Consider the following 21,097-nt stretch of genomic DNA (forward strand, 5'->3'; position numbering starts at 1 on the left):
GAATTTCACCCACTCTAAGAAATTATCAATCAGTTCAGAAACAGGTTCCAACAGCATTGTAATGTGGAAATAATACAAATTTTTATATTTCTATTTCTGTTAAAAATAATATTAATTTTAAGAGGCCAAAACTGTGTAAAAAATGTTGTGGTTAGCATTTTGATAATATTGTTAATCTTGTGAACGCTTAAATATTGTTGAAATAACTAAATCTAGATAACAATATAAAATTTAATGTGGTTTTAAGGTCTTAATGTAAAAATGCCTAAATTGTCTTTACTAAGTGTAACAAAGAAAACTTGGTCCTGTCAGATAAAAGTAATTCTAGCAATTTGTTTTCTAATTGGGAAAAATAAAAGAAATAAAAGTTTTAAGTATTTGTATAAAGTGCAGACCTTTTAAAATTGAAGTAAAATTAGTCATTTTTAATATCTCTAAGGTTTTTATAACTTAAGTTATACTGTAGTGCTTGGATGGTTACAATACCTACCTCTTATTTGCTGAAGTTGCATCTTGTAAAGCTTAAGTAACTTGGTAACTGAAATTTAAGAGATAATATGTTCTGGACACTGTCATAAATTTGGCATTTTAATCAATAAACAAGGTATATTTGTAGTAAACTCATTTGGACCTATGATAAGTTATAGAGCAGTAAGAAATTGTAAAATAAATTTTTAGAAACTGCAAAATGCTATGTCTGAAAATAGTTAAAGACAAAAGATCATTTTGAATAATGTACTAAGTTGTTCAGAAAAATAAAGTAATTAAAATTGAGTGGAAGAATCAGACTTTAAAAACTATAACTTCTCTAAATTGTAAATTTAAAATACTTTAAAAAAAATTTATGCTTTGCTTTGGTCTAAAAATTTTGTCAAATCTGGCATATAGAAATTTTAACATAAAATACATAGAATATATCAAATATTATTTAAGTAGGAGAATATGTGGTTATGCAAAATAAAAAGATGTAAATTTAATACTGAAAAAAAATAAATAAAACTCTGAGAAAAAGTAGCCAGTTGGTAAAACTGAAGGAGGTGTACTATTTGTAAATTTAGAAAGAAAAAAATTTAAAAATGTGTAAAAGAAACTAAGAAGGTGTACTAAGAAAGAAACTATCAGATTAAGTCAGATTATTATTGTTATTATTATTATTAAAATGCCTCTAACTCAGGAATTAGCCAATTTTTTTGTGCAAAAGAATTTTGAATGTTTTAAACCATGTTATAGTGTTCATATGTTGTTGGGTAAAAATGAAATAATAATGAGGTATTATAAACACCTAAAAATATATATAAGGTTTTAAAAGAAAATAATCAAGAATTTAAAACATTGAGGTTCAGTTTAAAGGTGTTTAAAAAAAATAGTGATTGTTAATTGTAAATTTTTTAAAAGTCTAAAGTCTGCCAGAAAATTTTGTAAAATATAAATTGCTGGTGTCTAATATGTTTTCTGCTTTAAGCTGAGTCCAAAAGAATAAGCAAACTTCTACTCTCTGTATGTAAAATTATTTGTTGCCAAGAATATTAATAAGTGTATCACAAGGAACTTTGTGAATATAGTCATGATTTAAAGAATTAAAAATATGAAAAATCTTATTGTAAAAGCCTCCAAACAATAATCAGGTTTAAAATTTTCTGTGCAAAATTAAGTAACATTTGCTTTTTCTCTCTTCCTAGCACCTTTTAATATCATTTTTATGTCATGGCATCAGTTTGCTTTGCATAAAATACAAACAGATAAATTTCCTCTCTGCATGAGGAGTAACCCCGTGCAAACAGGAAATCTTAAAATTAGTAAGGGGACCCCAAAGCCCTCTTTTGGAAAAATAATCAGGCTTGAAGTGGTGTGACGAGCAGGCACCTTTAGGCATCTGGCTAACAAAACCAAGAAGACATCAAGATGAATGGCCTGAAAAAGGAAATGGAAAATTTCCTAGGAATTTCTGGACTAACTGCACTAACTGGCCACGGCCACTCTCACCTTCCACCCTCAGTCACAAGAAAAGAGGACTTGAGGTCAGAGTCTCTTCCAAGCCTGAAGAGGAGTGGAACAGGCTACCTCTAGGAAAATCCTGCAGTGGGTGAGAAGAACAGCCATCCGCGAACCAACTTGTTCCTACATCAGCCTAGCCTAAGTGACTGTAACGTGACAAACCTGCTGTGTCCCCACCCTATCCTCAAAAATTCTCTGTGAGTATTGGGGGTGCCCCAAATGGAGATTTCTCCAGTAGTATTGTGTTTATGCAAAGAAAAGAGCCAAAATTTTTTCAAATATCTGGTAATGTGCAGGATGGAGGTGGAAAAAAAATAATTTTTATAATTAAAGTAAAGTAACCTATGTGTAAAAGCATTCTCATTAATTGTACTGGAACAGATCATAAATTATACATGCAAGCATAAGTCTAACTAAAAATAATTTAGAGCTGTTTGTTAATAATGCTATGATGCTTTAATTTCTGTTGTTTAACTTGTGTTATCATTAATTGTTACACGTCAGGTGTAAAAGACGGTTCTCTTAAATACAGAACAAGTGAGAAACCTCCCGGGAACCTCTTCATAAGTCTTTTTCAGATACTTCTCAGAAGCCCACAGCCCGGTGGTCAGTGGCCTGGACAGACTATCTGGTAACCTCAAAGGACCCCCCCTGCATATCCATCTGACTCAACTTCCTGGACTGGGGCAAAATGAAGATCACCTACTGTACCAGATGACAGCATGGGACTGTGAAACCACTGGTCAGGCATACTGGAAGCTCCCTTCCAGTTGGGACTTAAGAGCAGCTGGGGAAGGGGGCATAAAAAAAAAATGCCTTGCATTGCCCTTGAAGTTTTTAATCTGGCCTCCCATTATTGTGTGCTAATTCAGAAGCTGCCCAGAGTGCTATATTATAATTCTGATTCCTTTAAGGCAAGGTTTAGTAGCTGCTCTACCCTCGAGAACTGGTTTCCCTCACCCTGGCAGTCATCCTAAAAATGGGGTTAGCTGCTGAAATTAAAACAGGAAAAACTGTGCTCTTAAGTGGGGCCGATCAAATCAGTAAGCTTGAAACAGCCGTCAGGCAAGACCTAAGAGAAATAAACCTCAGTTCAAGCTCTCAAAGACTCGCTAACTTCCCTGTCAGAAGTTGTGCTTCAGAATAGAAGGGGGTTAAATTTCCTCTTTAAACAGGAAAGTGGGCTATGCGTGGCCCTCAAAGACACTGGGGTCGTACAGGCATTTATGAAGAGACTTAAAGAAAGGCTAGACAAAAGAGAACAAAAACCCCGGGTTCAAGACAATTGGTTTCAGTCCTGGTTCAAGCAGTCCCCCTGGCTAACAACTCTAATATTTGCCATTACAGGCCCGCTTGTGCTCCTGCTGCTATTACTGACTATTAAACTTTGCATCATTAATCGTTTAGTTGTTTTCATTCAACAAGTGGAAGCAGTAAAATTAATAATTATTAGGCAGCAATATGAGGCACTTAATCAAACAACCCAAGATCTCTAGGATTAGAGATCAAACAAAAGAAAAAGGGGGGAATGTAAAGGAAAAGTTTCCCCTGAATTTGCTAACTGCCCTGATCACCTACCCCCCCTTCACAATTCTGGGAACTTAAGTTTCCCCTGAGTTTCCTGACCGCCTTAAATCATTCCCCTCCCTTCACAATTGTGGGAACGTGTAGACCCAGTTATAGTTTAACTTTCTTTCTGTTCCTACATGGTTTTAACCTGGTCATGTTAACCCTGTAAGCTTGCACCTGTACCTTGCAAAAATGTGATTAAGCAAATGACAGATGTCATGTACTTCCTAAAGCCAATCAATCTACTGTACCTTTCTATTGTTTGAAATACTATATACAGCTTGTATGCTCATGGCTCAGGGCTGGCAGTTTCTGGCTAATGCTGGATTCTAGTGCAGCCCCTGCATGCTTGTAAGAAAATAAACCCTTTGCTATTGCATGAGATTGTGGTCTTGGTGTCTTTGAACGGCGCATCATTCTCCTGGACTTAACAAAATGACATATTCAAACAACTGAATGAAACTTTCAACCTAGAGTTTATGACCCAGGGAAACTCTCCTTTACATGGGAGGAAGAATTAAAAACATTCGCAGACACAAAAGAGTTCACAATATTTGCGCTAACCAAACCAACCCTAAATGAGCTACTCAAAGAGCAATTACACAGACCAAATGATAACAACCCTACAAAACATAATAGCACAACAGCCCATCCTATCAATAATTTCCTTAAATGTTAATGAATTAAACTCTCTTGTCAAGAATGGATACATCTGGGGCCAGAGAGATAGTATAGAGGTAAGGCGTTTGCTTTGCATGCAGAAGGTTGGTGGTTCGAATCCCGGCATCCCATATGGCCCCCTGAGCCTGCCAGGGGCGATTTCTGAGTGTAGAGCCAAGAGTAACCCTGAGCGCTGTCTGGTATGACCCAAAAACCAAAAAAAAAAAAAAAAAAAAAAAAAAAAAAAAGAATGGATACATCTGTTTAGATTCAGCAAATGTCCAATCAACTGCTCTTTATAGATGTCTATAATAATGTTTGAATACTTTTATCCACAGAAACAAATGCAGAATGTGTTTGGAAGCCTTGGACTCCAACTACAGTGTTTTCTATAAGTTGTTTTAATGTAATTATACTATGTCCATAATAACTCCTTGATCTTTTTGTCCACAGTAGTACTTGGAAATATAGGTAAAGCACCCTAGTTCCACATTGCAATGCTATACTATATTAGACTCAGAAGACAGGACTCATTATGATAATGTCATGACAAAAATTCTAACCTAATATAATCTAATACTTGTGACCACAGATAGCGATGGAATATGCAACTGCATGGCATGAACTCCTGTTACAGAGCTCAGTCATTGAATATGTTATTGCAATCTGTTTTCAATTGTGGGTAATTTACCATTATACCAAAATGCTCATGATTTTAGATTGCTTTCATGAAAAGATTCAGTGTTTTGGGTTTAACTGATGGCCTTAGGTCTGGCTCAAATACAGCCATCTTCTCTTCGTGTCTGCCTTACCAGAGAGCTCTCTAGAATCTCATTTGCTCTCTCTTTTCCCTTCACTTTGTTGCTGTTGCTGTGTCTAAATGTCATGTGCCTTTGATTGTGGTTGCACACACTCGTTTTCAGAGCAATAGCGGTCACATACTTATGGCACTCACAGGAATTCAGAGGCATATTCAGAGATCAAGCACAAAACTTCACATATGCAAGGCAAGAACTCTACCAATAAGCCACTCACTGATACCTCTGGCTCTCAATTTTAAGGGCATTAACTCCACATACGAATTTTCCCAAAGACTTGATCTCCTTGTACTATCCATTAGAAGGTATGATTTCAATAGATAAGTTTTACCTGGACATAAAAATTCAGAATGAAAATACCCAGATTATGTGTTAACATTATATGTATGCTGTTATATGAGTTATAATAGTCTGTTCACATAACAGGCCATTATTTAGGAGAAAGAATCCATAAAAATTGCAAAAGATAGCAACTCAACAAAAAAATTATCCAGAGACTTGAGTAGATACTTTGCAATAGAGAATGTACAAATAGTCAACAATTGTGTTTAAAAAGCAACAACCTCTGGGCCGGAGAGATAGCATGAAGGTAGGGCATTTGCCTTGCATGCAGAAAGACGGTGGTTCTAATCCCGGCATCCCATATGGTCCCCCGAGCCTGCCAGGAGCGATTTCTGAGCAGAGAGCTAGGAGTAATCCCTGAGCGCTGCGGGGTGTGACTCAAAAAACCAACCAAACAAACAATAACAACAACAAAAATACAACAACCTCATGCAAAATAAAACAATGAAATATTGCCTCAGGTCCACTAGTTGAGCTGAAAGTTAAATCATTGACAATATAGGGTGGGAATGAGGTAATTTACCCATAAATATAAATTCATAAGCCACTTTGGATGTGGTGGAAAAGGGAAGTTGACAATATAGGGTGGGTGAGGACAAAGACAATCCTACAAATATAATATAAATTTATAAACCCTTTTAGAAACAGAGGGAGGAGGGACTGGAGCGATAGCACAGCGGTATGGCGTTTACCTTTCATGTGGCTGACCCAGGACGGACCTCGGTTTGATCTCTGGCGTCCCATATGATTCCCCAAGCCAGGAGCGATTTTTGAGCGTATAGTCAGGAATAACCCCTGAGCGTCACTGAGTGTGGCCAAAAAAAAAAAAAAAAACACAAAAGAAAAAAGAAATGGGGGGAGGAGAAAAGTTGTGACTCATTAATTCTGCTTCTGCTCCAATCTTACAGTATGCATACCTACATGCTCTATCAGGCATTTGAAAGAATATTTTTGAATGGCATATTTGTCTTGGTGGTGCAAGGCAAGTGCCCTATCTGTACTCCAGCTCCTGAAAAATATATTTCTTAAAAGACAATAATAAAAAATAGACAATAATAACATTAACAAGTCAATTGGACAATGGCTGGAGTGTATGTCTTGCACTCATATATTCCAGATAATATCCCAGATTTGTCATGGTGTGCCTTCCTTCCCTTCACCCCATATGGCCAGGACCCTGTGACCCCCAGAACCATTAGCTGAGTAGTACCAGTTGAGGTGTTCAGTCACTGACATGAGCACCAAACCATCACATTAACACTGTTATGCTAAGTATCACCAGGATTGGGCCCACAAACGCTCAAGCATTGCTACAGTGACAAAAATAAACCTAATAATTATAATCACAAATCAGTCACGTATGGTATACTTATAATGTCATATAGCATAAAATAACATAATATAGCAATGCATATTAACAAACCAATGCTATAAAATGATTCAATCTTATAAGATTGAGTAAGATAATTCATATAAATTATCATTCATATTAGGTCAGGTATGTGGTTCAGCAGTAAAACATTTGCCTTACATGTGTGAAGCTCTGGGTTTGCTCACTAGCATCATGAACAACAACAACAACAACAACAACAATATATATTATAGGTTTCTGTAAATGACTATAAACTGAATAAAATAGGTAATAGTGTTATGTGGTGCTATAAATTATATGATTAATATTAGGGAAGAAGGAAGAGGGAAAAGATGGCAATAGGGGGAAAATACATGGCCGCTTCTGGGATGCTGATAATAGCTCTATTTTTTTGAGCTGGGAAGTATTTCTTGGATATGCTTTTTTATAGTTTATATCAAGTTTATAATTTCTGCATTTTGTATGTATTCTTCAATAAAATGTGCATTGGTATAGATAAATGAATGGCTACCTTTGCATTGTTCATGATGTCATTTGACTTGTCAGTAAGGTTATTTTGTTAAATAAATTTGGATATAATCAAATATAAAACATTTTGCTCTCATTTAAAATAATGCCTATATAAAGCTTTCAGAACATTTACTAAATGAAAAAAGCAGATTATAAATAGTAAATTTACAGGGAAATAGCTCAAAGAACTGGAGCGCATGCTGTGCATGTAGGAGGCACCCAAGGATGACTGATTTCAATCCCAGCACCGCACAGTCCTCTGAGTTCTAAACTTGGGAGCCAGCTCCTGAACACAATTGGTGTGACCCTCAAAATACAAATAGTATATTCCGTGGAGATTCATTATGTGTGGTGGCATGTGTTGTGGATATGTGTATGTGCTCAAATAAATTAACAGAACAGATTCACTCCAACATATTAATAATGGTTATCTCTATTTGGTGTGACTCCTGAGGGTTTTTTTCCCCCCCTGGTTTTCATTTTAGTTTTTCAGTTTAATTTACTGGGATTTTTTTTCTTTCTGAATATTTGATTTTCTAAAATAAACACATTCTACTTTTTTTTGTTTGTTTGTTTTTTGGGTCACACCCAGCAGCGCACAGGGATTACTCCTGGCTCTATGCTCAGAAATTGCTCCTGGCAGGCTCGAGGGACCATATGGATTCTGGGATTCGAACTACCATCCTCTGCATGCAAAACAAATGCCCTGCCTCCATGCTATCTCTCCGGCCCAAACACATTCTACTTTTATTATGTCTTAAATTGTTTTAAAGATAAAAATTTATTCAGCATTTTCTATTAATTTAATTTAAAGCCATTCCATTAATTGCACTTTTATATATCCCCTGATTCTGTCGAACTAATTTTTTTGCTCTCCCCATGATATCTGAATCAAGCAGAATAGTAAAAATCAATCCACCATATAAAACATCAGGCTACAAATCTGAAATAGCTTTCCTGTTGTGTGATCTTGTTTCTTCCATCTGAGCTTTCTGCACTGAATATGCCCTGTCCTGTGTCCTGCTGGAATTCAGATTCAAAATCACTTTGTTTTCCTGTTATTTTCTCAGGGTTTGAACTTCTTTTCTTTGACGACAAAAGACATAGCTATAAGATCTCCAGGCATAAAATTGGGCATGTGGCTTATAAAAATTATAAGAAAAATAAATACATAATAAAAATAAGAATCTTACTAGACCCACACATGTAGTGTCTATTTTTTTTTCAGACACAGTGCTAAATACTTGGCATTCATTAATTCTTACTAACTGTATAAGTAGGTTAGCAAGGAAACTGAAGGCATCATAAAGAATCTGAAGCTCAGCTATGTTAAACAGCTTGAAGTTCACCTGGTTAGTAAATGGCAAAGCCAACTCAGTGTGACAAAGGAAAATTAGGGCAAGATCATAGAGGAGGGAAGACGGTCAAACTGCCCAGGAGAGAGATGGATGTAATGAGCAACTTCTGCAGGGCCACTTCCTGAGAAAATCCAGTACTGGAACAAAGCTTAAAACGTCAGAAGACGGGCCCGGAGAGATAGAACAGCGGCATTTGCCTTGCAAGCAGCCGATCCAGGACCAAATGTGGTTGGTTCGAATCTCGGTGTCCCATATGGTCCCCCCGTGCCTGCCAGGAGCTATTTCTGAGCAGACAGCCAGGAGTAACCCCTGAGAGCAGCCGGGTGTGACCCAAAAAACAAAACAAAACAAACAAAAAAACACGTCAGAAGACAATAAGTCCTCAAAAATTGACAATCTGGGGCTGAAGCAATAGCACAGCAAGTAGAGTGTTTGTCTTGCACATGGTCAATCCGGGTTTGATCCCCAGCTTCTTCCAAACTTGCCAGGAGGTGCCCAGTGTGGCACAAAAACAACAACAACAAAAATTATATTGACAGTTTAAGTTTACAAAGCTCTGCCTCAACTTTTAAACATTGTGGCAAAATGAAACGATCTTCTAGTAATTTCTTTGCAGATACAAAGTAAAATTATCACCAAAGATACAACCACAAAAATAAAAACTTGATTCTAGGAGCAGAATGCTAAGACTTTAGTGAAAAGCCTAATATAATGGATTTAATTTATTTTTATTTATTTTTGAGTTTGGGGTCACACCAGTGGTGCTCAGGAGTTACTCCTGGCTCTGCGCTCTGAAATTACTCCTGGCAGGATTGGGGGATCATCTGGGATGACACGAATCAAACCCAGGTCAGCTTCATACAAAGCAAATAAATGCCCTACTCGCTGTGCTATTGCTCCGGCCTCAGATAGTGTTATTTATTTATTTATTTATTTATTTATTTATTTATTTATTGTTTTGGGGCCATGCCCGTTGACGCTCAGGGGTTACTCCTGGCTATGCGCTCAGAAATCGCTCCTGGCTTGGGGGGGGACCATATGGGACGCCGGGTGATCTAACTGCTGTCCGTCCTAGGCTAGCGCTTGCAAGGCAAGGCGCCTTACCTCTAGAGCCACCACTCCGGCCCCTTAATATTTATTTATTTATTTATTTATTTATTTATTTATTTATTTATTTATGGGTTTTGGGTCACACCTGGCAGTGTTCAGGGGTTACTCCTGGCTCTGCACTCAGAAATCGATCATATGGGATGTCGGGGAATTGAAGTGGGGTACGTCCGGTATTGGCCGTGTGCAAACACCCTACCGCTCTTGCCCCCCAGATAGTGGCTTTTAAATTGAACTTGTATCAGAAGTGCCTGGAGAATTTGTTAAAACAGTTTGCTGTATTCCATCCCTAGAGTTTCTGATTCAGTAAACCTGAAGTGAGACCAAATCATTTACATTTTAACAAGTTCCTAGGAGATACAGAGGCAGCTGGTCCAATACTACATTTTGAGAATTATTGGCCCAAGGAATTGCTGCAATATATAGAGGCTATATAGATCTAAGTAAAATTTTATTTTATTTTCCTTCTTTTTAGGGGATGGGGACAGGGTGGGGAAGGACGAGGGCTGAGGAGACCCCACCAAAGGGTCGAGGAATGAGACAGGCGGCAGGGCTGGGAGGGGAGGCGGGGGAAGGGAAGGGGGAACTGGGAGGAGAAGGAAGGGACTCCCGAAGTGTAAATAAAATTTTAAATTTAAATACCTTTAAAGGTTTTTTTTTTTACTAAACCAACTTAGCAAAGTTGTTTACTAAGCTGTTTGTTGCTAATTGAGCATTCTGTTGTTGGTTTTGTTTGTTGAGTTTAGGTAGCTTCTATGATAATTTTACATTTAATTTGGTGCATTCCTATAGCGATGTCAGTATTAAAAATATGGAATTATAATGTGGTCATATATATTTCTGGAAATAGGACAGTGAGCTGATGGCAGATGGGCTGTGGATTATGGGCATGTCTGCGAGAACTTCCAGTTGTATGGAGATAAAGAAGATGCAACTTTCCCTGATCCAAGAGACTTTATAGATGAATGGCTACATATTACATATGTAATATGGTGATGAGAGTTCTTTCATAAATAGCCCCAAAATGGATGGTTCTAAACTGGTTTTGAAAGGTCAGGGGAAAAAAACAGAACATTTTGTGGTATCATGTAACCGGAGAATTTCAGCAAGGAATAATGTAAGAAATCATGTAAGATAAGAAATAGCATTTATTCTCTGTATTTGGCATCCAGAAAATCAATGCTGTTGATCTCAGAGGAGATTTGCTGCAGTGATGGAACAAAAGGATTGATTGTTGATTGCATGCAGCCAACTTGGGTTCGATCTCATCCCATATGGTCCTCCAAGCCTGCCAGGAGTAATTTCTGAGTGCAGAGCCAGGAGTAACCCTGAGTGCTGCTAGGTGTGGCTCAAAGACCAAAAAAATAAATGAACAAACAAACAAATAAACATTCTTAAATTCCTTATACTGACAGAAAAAAGGGGCAAGAGGGCCTAGATAAATTGAAAGGATAAAGGGGAAACATTCTGAGTTATAGATTTCAATAAAAAATAGAGGCATAATTCGATAATTCGAGTAGGAGAATATGCAGTATGCACTGGACCAGATTATGACCCAAATGGAAATAAAGTGGAGCCCCTCCACAGGAAGAACTAGATTCTATAGACAGTATTTAAGACATGATTTTCCTGAAGTTAAACTTATCTTAAGAAATCCCTTCAGGGCTGGAGAGATAGCATTGAGGTAAAGCGTTTGCCTTGCAAGCAAAAGGACAGTGGTTCAAATCGGGCATCCCATAGGGTTCCCCATGCTTGCCAGGGGCAATTTCTGAGTTGGGAGCCAGGAGTAACCCCTGAGTGCTGCCAGGTGTGACCCAAAAACCAAAAAAAAAAATCTCTTCAATCATCCTTAGAGTATAATTTGCATGGTTATCCTGACATTTTACTTTTTAGTTAGATTTACTACAGAGACAACATTCATCCAAAATGCTGTCTTTGATTGAACAACTTACCAAGTAGTTAGCACATGGTTAGAGGCAATATTGACAAAACAAGATGCTTTGGAAACACTGGCTCTCAGTGAAGGCATTGAGAGGTTCCCACAAAAAGAGACCCAAGGAGCTAAAGCTAACCTATGACAGCAGTGAGGTTTCACCTCATCGGCACTCCCTAATCACACATTCAAAGGAAGGTCCATGAAGCAATGAGCTATTTCAATAGTTTTCCTGCTACTCTAATGCCCCTCCCCAGCCCACCCCCAGCCAGTAGAATTCAATCCAACCTAGTTAAAAATATGAATGATATAATTCTACTATTTTGGGAATAAGAGACTGCATGAACTTAAATAATTGGAACTGTAGTAATGTGTGAATCAGAAGAGTTTGATGACAAGAGTTCAAGTGGTTGAAAAAGTTGAAGGGCAAGCATTCAAATTGTTATTGTGTTGTGAAAACTTTGGCCCAGAAAAATGAGCATTAGTGCTGACCCGAGTTATAAGGTTTTTGGTAAGCTTTCTTTTATAAAAGCCGCCTCCCAGTTTATCTCGAATTAAAATGCCTGCTAATTGTGGATATTGGGTTGATTTTTTTTGAAGGGGTTAGGGTTTTTGTTTGTTTGGTTTAGGGCCACACCTGGCAGTGCTCAGGGGTTACTCTTGGCTCTGTACCAGAAATCGCTCCTGGCAGGCTCTAGAGACCATTTGGGATGATGGGGATAGAACCTGGGTTAGCTGTCTGCCGGGCAAATGGCCTACCCGCTGTGCTATTGTTCTGGTCCCTTGGATATTGGTTTTTGTTATTGTTTGCTTGCTTGCCTGCTAACTTGATTTAGCTTTCCATACAACTTGTTTTATTGTAAACTCTCTTAACCAGTCTGGTCCAGAGACAAGGATCACCTTCTGAAGTTACAGCAACTTCCTTAGTCAGGTCCGGAAATGGAGAACTCCTTTTGAAAACAACCATTTGCTGATAGCCATCTGTTGAAGTTTTGCTATTTTGTTGACTTTTATTTTGGATTTGGGGTTACACCCAGCGGTGCTCAGGGGTTATTCCTGGCTTTGCACTCAGAAATCACTCCTGGCAGGCTTGGGGGACCATATGAGATGCTGGGATTCGAACCACCGTCTGTCCTGAATCGGCTACGTGCAAGGCAAATACCCTACTGCTGAGCTAGCTCTCGAACCCTTTATCTTTTTTTTTTTTCCGGTTTGTTGATTCTTGTAACAAAATCCATAGATAACCTTTGCAGGCATCCTGAGTTTATGACCAGCAACGGACATTTTCTGGAAGTCAACACTTTAAACTGTAACCTCTAAGTAAACCAATTTTGGTCAGCCAAAACCAAAATCCAGGCTTTCTCTGACCATCAAAGCTAAAACAACATCCAGATTGTAGTCATATTTCTTACTATGATGTTATTACATATTATCTGCTGAAGAATTGTGTACTCCACATTTTGAAAGGACAGAGAATTGCGTTGGGGGCTAATAAAGATTTTTTTTTTTTTTAGTTTTTGGGTCACACCCAGTTGCGCTCAGGGGTTACTCCTGGCTCTGTGCTCAGAAATGGCTCCTGGCAGGCCAGGGGGCCATATGGGGTGTGGGGATTTGAACCACTGCCCCTTCTGGGTCGGCTGCGTGCAAGGCAAATGCCGTGCCGCTGTGCTATCGCTCTGGCACCTAATAAAGAATTTCTAACTTAAGAGTTGCTAAGTGCTTCCCTCTTTGCCAACCTGGGACAACACAGCTAGCACCTGCAGAGTGCTCCCTCAAATTCTTAATACACTGTTCCCTCTGTCCACCATCCATCCTTCCAACTTTACAACTCCAGCAGCTTGCTTTAGGCAACATTTAGGGTTGCTTAAGGCAACATGTTGCTGCCTCCAGTTCAGGAATTGATGTCTCTCATCTTCTCTTTGTCCTCTCTTACCTCTATACTTAGACTCATTAGTGTCTTTCACCAACAGACTCATTTGCAAACAATCTTAATTCTTTGCTCCTCTTTTCTTTTGAAGTGATCCTCAATTCTTCTTCTTTTTTTTTTGGATCCTCAATTCTTCTGAGTTGAAGAAATGAACAATATAATTCAATCTATTTCTTCCCAGTATTTCCTGTCCTGGTTTCATTTTAAATTCATGAATGCAAATCTAAAGCAGGATTGCAGAGCCATACTGCCTGGCAATCTTTCATTTCTCTACCGAAATGGGAAGCCTACTTTAAGCTGCATTTTTTATTCCAACAGTTTTTTTTTAATGTGGTGCTGGGAATTGAACCCTGAACATTCTCTCTAAATATAAAGCAAGAGCTTTCCCACTAAACTATACCCCAGACTTGCTTTAAGCTCCTATATTCTCCCTATCTTTACCCCTTTTCACCACTGAACAAATAACACCAAATGTCAACACTGTAAACAGTCAAACTGAAACATATATATTATATATATATTCCTTTTATCTTTATCTATACAATCTTTCTTCATTCACAGTAGATGAATTCCCAGCCCTAAATTCAATTCTTTTCTTTATGCTTTGAATCCCATTACTTTTTCCTTTGAGATTTTATTCCTAAAATCATTATTCTCTCACAGTTTATTTCTCCTTATTTACTCAATTATCTCCATCAATCTACAAGAATATCCTAAGATCTTATAACTGGAAATCCCAGCACTAAAGCCTACCCTTGTACTTAAATCTTTCTTGAGTTATTGTTTCATTGGCTGGTTACAGCAAAACTTTACAATGAAACTTTTTACAGTGAAACTTTTCTGCTAACCTATACTATCTGTCCCTTGACAATCCTTCCTATTCCCTCCTTTTTATATCCAGCTCTTACGTCATTCCTCTTTTCCACTGAAAGTAATTTCTTCAAGGTTTTCAGTGAAATTTTTATGCCTAGATTCATCATGACTTCTCTGTCTTCATTTTATTCAACTCTTGTTAACATTCAACATGCATTCAGCCCAATCTCCTTGGTTATCAGAACACTACTGTTTCTTGGTTTTCCTTTCATTTCTGTACCTATTTCCCCTCTCATCTTTGATTAACTTTTCTTCTTTCTCTTTACAACACTAAATGCTGTTGCAGTATTACACAAAGAGACAGAAAATTACACAAAAATTAAGAATTTCAAGGAGTTTCATCAGCCGGCAACTGCACAGAGTCTGAGGCTCAATTTATGCAGCTCTTTTAATTAGACATATTAGATCTTATATAGGGCCTTTTGTGGTGCAAACTTTGGGGGATCTACATAGCTCTGAGAAGTTATTGTCAGCAAAAGCCAACTGCAAAAATATGGTACAAAGGCAGGTGGGCGGCCTAAGCATTCCAGTATATTATCTGTTGGGTGTCCTTGTCCAGGCAGTTTTAGTTCATGGGCCTTTGTTAGCTGTGGAATTTCCTTATCTTGGATAGCATGCCAATTATAAGTTAGGGTCTTCTATCAGAAGATCTTCAGTTGTTTTACAGAACTGGCTGACTTATAATATGGTGGTACATATATCATCACAGTTACTTTATAGGCTTTCCCTGCTATTGAAAAGTTGGTGATTTGGGATATGACAGGAATAAAACTCTGGATTTCACATGTGAAATATTAAATATGCATTCTACCATTCTAATCGATGTGTATAAATTAGTAGTAGAATTTCCCCAGGGCTTAAAAAATTAACTTACTAAGTAATACTGAACTAAACAAGAATATTCTCCTTTTAGAGAGCAGGAGAAACTGATTTACTAGTGTTCAATTTGGGCACTCTTTTTTTTTTTTTTTTTTGGGTCATACCCAGCGGCGCTCAGGGGTTACTCCTGGCTCCACGCTCAGAAATTGCTCCTGGCAGGCTCGGGGGACCATATGGGATGCCGGGATTCGAACCAATGACCTTCTGCATGAAAGGCAAACGCCTTACCTCCATGCTATCTTTCTGGCCCCAATTTGGGCACTCTTTTCTCTCTTCACATTCCCTGCAGAGTTCATTCAGTTTCATAATTTTAAGTGTCATTTTATGATGACTTCCCAAACTATATTATTTGTTTTGGCAGTTCTTTGATTTTTCAGTGGTTGGGAAAAAAAGAATCATATAGCTAATTAGATAGCTAATTAAATCCTTGTCACCTCACTCAGATATCTACCAAGAAGGTAAATTTTACCATGGCTAAACAAAGCTTATAAAAATTTTTGTTTGTTTTGGGGCAATACCAATTGGTGCTCAGGGGTTTTTCCTAGCTCTGTGTTCAGGGACTATATTCCTGGAGGTGTTGAGGTTGGCCACATGCATGGGGAACACTTTTCTTTATAAATCTCCAGTCCTAAAACTAACTTTTTGGGTGGATTATTTAAAAATTTTTTATTGTTTTGAAGCCACACCAGTGGTGCTGTTAGAATCTAAGATTTAGAATTAACTGTAACCTAAATGTTGATGTTATAATATGATGTGGAGAAACCGGAGAGATAGCATGGAGGTAAGGCATTTGCCTTTCATGCAGGATGGTGATTCGAATCCCAGTGTCCCATATGGTCTCCTGTGCCTGCCAGGGGCAATTTCTGAGCATGGAGCTAGGAGTAACTCCTGAGCACTGCCGGGTGTGACCCAAAAAACCAAAATATAATATATATACATATGTATGTATGTATGTATATATATATATATATATTGTCTTTGCTTAGAAATAACATTGCTTTGGCTTCTGTACTCCGCTTGCTTAAGGAAGTTAACAGCTGTAAACCTAGCTTTGCCATGAGCCTAAGTGCAGCCATAACAGGCTGCAGTTTTAAGATTGAAAGACTAGGTCCAGAGAACAGCTAGCTCCTGGAATTAGACCCTAGGGGTAAATGCCAGGAAATACATTCATAAAGGCTAAACAGCAGCTAATAGCCAGGTGACACTGCATCCTGAATCTAGGGTCTTTAAATTTGACATGTGAGACATTCTCAGAGTCTTCATTTCGTAGGAAATGTTGGATCCCAGCATGCTGGAATAAACTCCCTTGCAATTACATTATTTTCTGTCTCCCTGGTGGTCTTTTGGATGGTGGATCCTGAAGTTCGGACTCTAACAATGCTCAGGGCTTATTCCTGACTGAGTTCAAGGATCATTCCTGGTGGGATCAGGGGACCAGACAGGGTGCCAGTGATCAAACCCTGGTCATTATCACATATGCTATCTTGCTGTACTATCACTCCAGCCCTACAACTGAAATTTTGATTTCATACCAAGTCTTCAACTTGTTTCACTCTGTTTTCTGCCTCCAAAATTGCTATCACCTTCAAGAACATAATATTTTTTTTTTACTTTCTTTTTTTTTATTGTGGCCGAAGTGAATTACAAATCTTTCACAGTAATATTTAAGGTACATAATGACAATGAATCAGGGGCATTCCCACCACCAGTGATGTCCTCCCTCTACCCCTGTTCCCAGCATGCATCCTATACCTCCCCCATTGCCCCCCAGAATACTAGTGTAACTGGTCCCCACTTGTACAGCTCGTTGTGGATTAGGTATAGATTCTGTTGTTCTTGACTTTGGGTTTGATGTTCAGGTCTGATCATTTTTTATTTCCACTAAAGATATTTTTTTCATCGCTACAGAAAACACTACAATAAATTTAGTGACATGGCAAAATACATATGTTTCTGTAACTCTGAGGTCTGGATGTAATCGGTGGGTTCTCTGATTTGAGGTCTCATCAGATTACAGTATAGTTGTCCATGAGGCTGTGATTTCATTTGGGTGTGCTGGGATAATAAACTTAGGTTACTGGAAGAATTAATTTCCTTGTAGCTGTAAAACTGAAGTCTTCAGTTTCATGCTGGAAGCTGCCGTTAGTTCTTGAAAGGATCACCCAGTTCCTGTCCATATGGACTCTGCCAATACAATTACTTATTTCATGGCACCTTTTGTCTTCTAAGTCACTGAAACAGTTTTGTGTGTGTGTGTGTGTGTATGTGTGTGTGTGCTTATAACACGGAATTTGATCAAATAAGAATTCACCTTGAATGTGATATCTCATTATTGTCATGTTCTATTGGTCAAAGCAAGTCACATATCCTGTCCTCATTCAAGAGAAGGAAATTAGTGAAAATGTGGATCTAAGGAGGTAGAAATCATGGAAGCCATCTTAGAATTTGTTCACCACACAGACTGAACTATAGCCTTTTCTGCCTGTCTTCCCAATTTCCAACAAGTGATCATAGATCAAACACACACATATTCTCTCTCATATGTATTTTTCAATGACAAATATTAATTTGTTGGAAATCGCACACTCCAAATTTATGTTGCAGAATGAAAAATCTTTCCTTAATGTCACCTAAATGGGAAGATTGCTCCTGGCCCTGGGAGAAAGATCCTTTTTTTTTTATTTTGGATTTTGGGCCACACCCGGCGGTGCTCAGGGGTTACTCCTGGCTGTCTGCTCAGAAATAGCTCCTGGCAGGCACGGGGGACCATATGGGACACCGGGATTCAAACCAACCACCTTTGGTCCTGGATTGGCTGCTTGCAAGGCAAACGCTGCTGAGCTATCTCTCCGGGCCCGGGAGAAAGATCCTGACAGTGTGTAGAACAGTGCAGGATTCTCACATTTTACTTCTCTAGTTTTTTCTTAACTCCCTTCAAATTACTAGTGTTTGGCCCATTATTAAACTACTTCTTTCTTTTTTTTTTTTCCTTTTCAGTTTTTGGGTCACACCTGGTGGCACTCAGGGGTTACTCCTAGCTCTGCTTCCAGAAATAACTCCTGGCAGGCACGGGGGACCATATGAAGTGCCAGGATTCGAACCACTGTCTGGCCTGGATTGGCGGGGTACAAGGCAAATGCCCTACTGCTGTGCTATCTCTCCAGCCCTAAACTAAACTACATATTTCTTAATAAATACTGATTACATAATAAAGAACTATCTTTGGAACTGCTCTCTCATTTTTTGTTTTTGTTTTTGTTTTTGGGTCACACCCAGTGACACTTAGGGGTTACTTTTGGCTATGTGCTCAGAAATCACTCCTGGCTTGAGGGACCATATGGGATGCTGGGGGGATTGAACTGCGGTCTGTCCTAGGTCAGCTATGTGCAAGGCAAACAAATGCCCTACCGCTGCGCCACTGCTCCGGCCCCTGGAACTGCTGTCTTAACCCTCAACCAAATAAAATTACTTTCTAAGTCCTCTCTTCCTTTGAGTTTCTGACATTGTGAAAGCAGGAGAGAAAGGGTGTTTCTTCTTCCAATTATATAACCAATTTTCTTTTGATTGACATTTTAAATGATTTTTATTTCCTTTTCTAAATCTGTCTCTGCTCTGTCATAAGTGTTTTGCTATTTTAATCTATCTCAAACTGGTTTTAGAAGTAGGTGAGCTCTAAGGAATCAACTAAATATAAACAAGTTATTTATCTCAATTCACAGCTTCCCTAACTCTTTATTTTTTTGTTTTTTTTTTGGGGGGGGGGCCACATTTGATGACTCTCAGGGGTTACTCCTGGCTATGCGCTCAGAAATTGCTCCTGGCTTGGGGGACTATATGGGACTCTGGGGGATCGAACCCCGGTCCGTTCTAGGCTAGTGCTGGCAAGGCAGACTCCTTACCGCTCCATGCCACCTTTCTGGCCTTTTCCCTAACTTTAATGTTTATCCTGGGTAGGAACTGAAGCAAGGAGCTAGTAGGATGCTTGCCTCACACAGAACTGATTTGGGTTCAATCCTTAAAACCACACATGGTCCCCTGAGTCCAGTCAGGAGTCATCCCTGAGAACAGAGCCAGGTTTAAGTCCTGAACATAGCTATGGCCCAGAAAAAAATAAAACAACAAAAGAACTGAAGTGATACCACGAAAGAGTCTATTAATCAAGGCAAAGTCAAGATCACAGTGTGGTTAGTTGGTAAAAAAAAAAAAAAAAAAATGAGTTACTAGAGCCGGAGAGATAGCACAACGGTAGGGCTTTTGTTTTGCTCACAGTCAATTCGGAAAGGACGATGGTTTGAATCCTAGCATTCCATATGGTCCCCTGAGCCTGCCAGGAATGATTTCTGAGCCCAGAGCCAGGAGTAACCGCTGAGCTCTGCTGGTGTGACCCAAAAACCAAAAAATAAAATAAATAGTTTCTAAAGCAAATGTGCCATGAGAATAAGCAATGGTAGTCAAAGAAAGGGATGTTTAAAGATACTGGAGCGATGCAGAAAAAAAAAGTGACAGATGTATGGACATTTGCCCTTTAACTTGTCATTGTTTTTACTGTTTTTGCTGTGAAAAAGCTTTACTGAACTGTTCAGTTTACTTTTGGTTTTACTCTTCTCTGTTAGTTTTTGGTTTTACAAATTATGAAAATAATAATTCTTTTTTTTTTTTTTTTTAGCTTTCTAGTTACACCCGGTGGTGCTCAGAGGTTACTCCTGGTTCTGTGCTTCAAAATTGCTCCTAGCAGATTTGGGGGGCCATATGGAATGCCGGGAATCAAACCAGGGTCTTCCTGGATTGGCCGCATGCAAAGCAAACACCCTACTGCTGTGCTATCTCTCCTTCCCCTGAAGATAATAATTTTAGATACTCTGATACCCAAGACAAACTATTTAGAATGAGTGTTTCAAAGGAAAATATATTAAAAAAAAAAGTTTATGGGGATTGGACTAGTTGTGTCTTCCCAACTAGTTTTTCTGAGAGAGAGGAATCCGGGTATGAGCCTGTGTTCACGCAATTGTTTTTTGGCTGTAACACCAAGCAACTTCCCACACAACAGCTCTATAGCAGTGCTGGCATTAAAAATATTTAGGACCATTTCCATGATGTTATAAGTACCTCTCACTGGTTCCTTGGACTATTCAAGAGAAAGTTTTCTGGAGAAAAAATTAGGACGCTAATTATGGAGTGGCCTGCTGAGATAATGTTTTTTATTTTTCTGAGATAATGTTTGCAGGCACTTTCCATGATTAAACCAGAGACACATCATGGAAAATAGGTATTTCCGAAAATCTATATTTCTTTAAAAATGACTTTTCTGTCGGTAAGTTTCTGTCCAAACAGATCCTGTTGAGTACAGTAAATTGCTCTGTAAGGGGTTTTATAATTTGAAAATGACTCCACTTAAGGGAGTACCAAATTGGGCTGGAGAGATAGCATGGAGGTAGGGTATTTGCCTTGCATGCAGAAAGACGGTGGTTCAAATTCCAGCATCCCCATATGGTCCCCCGAACCTGCCAGGAGTGATTTCTGAGCCTAGAGCCAGAAATAACCCCTGAGCACTGCTGGGTGTGACCCTAAAACCCCCCCCAAAAAAAAAAGAGAGAGAGAGAGAGTACCAAATGAAGTTATGAGAGTCCAGGGATGTGGCTTGGTGGTGGAGAGTCTACCTTTCAATCTCTAACACAGGACCCGGAGAGATAGCACAGCGGCGTTTGCCTTGCAAGCAGCCGATCCAGGACCAAAGGTGGTTGGTTCGAATCCCGG

This window comes from Suncus etruscus, chromosome 12, assembly GCF_024139225.1.
Source record: "Suncus etruscus isolate mSunEtr1 chromosome 12, mSunEtr1.pri.cur, whole genome shotgun sequence".
In the NCBI taxonomy this organism is placed as follows: Eukaryota; Metazoa; Chordata; class Mammalia; order Eulipotyphla; family Soricidae; genus Suncus; species Suncus etruscus.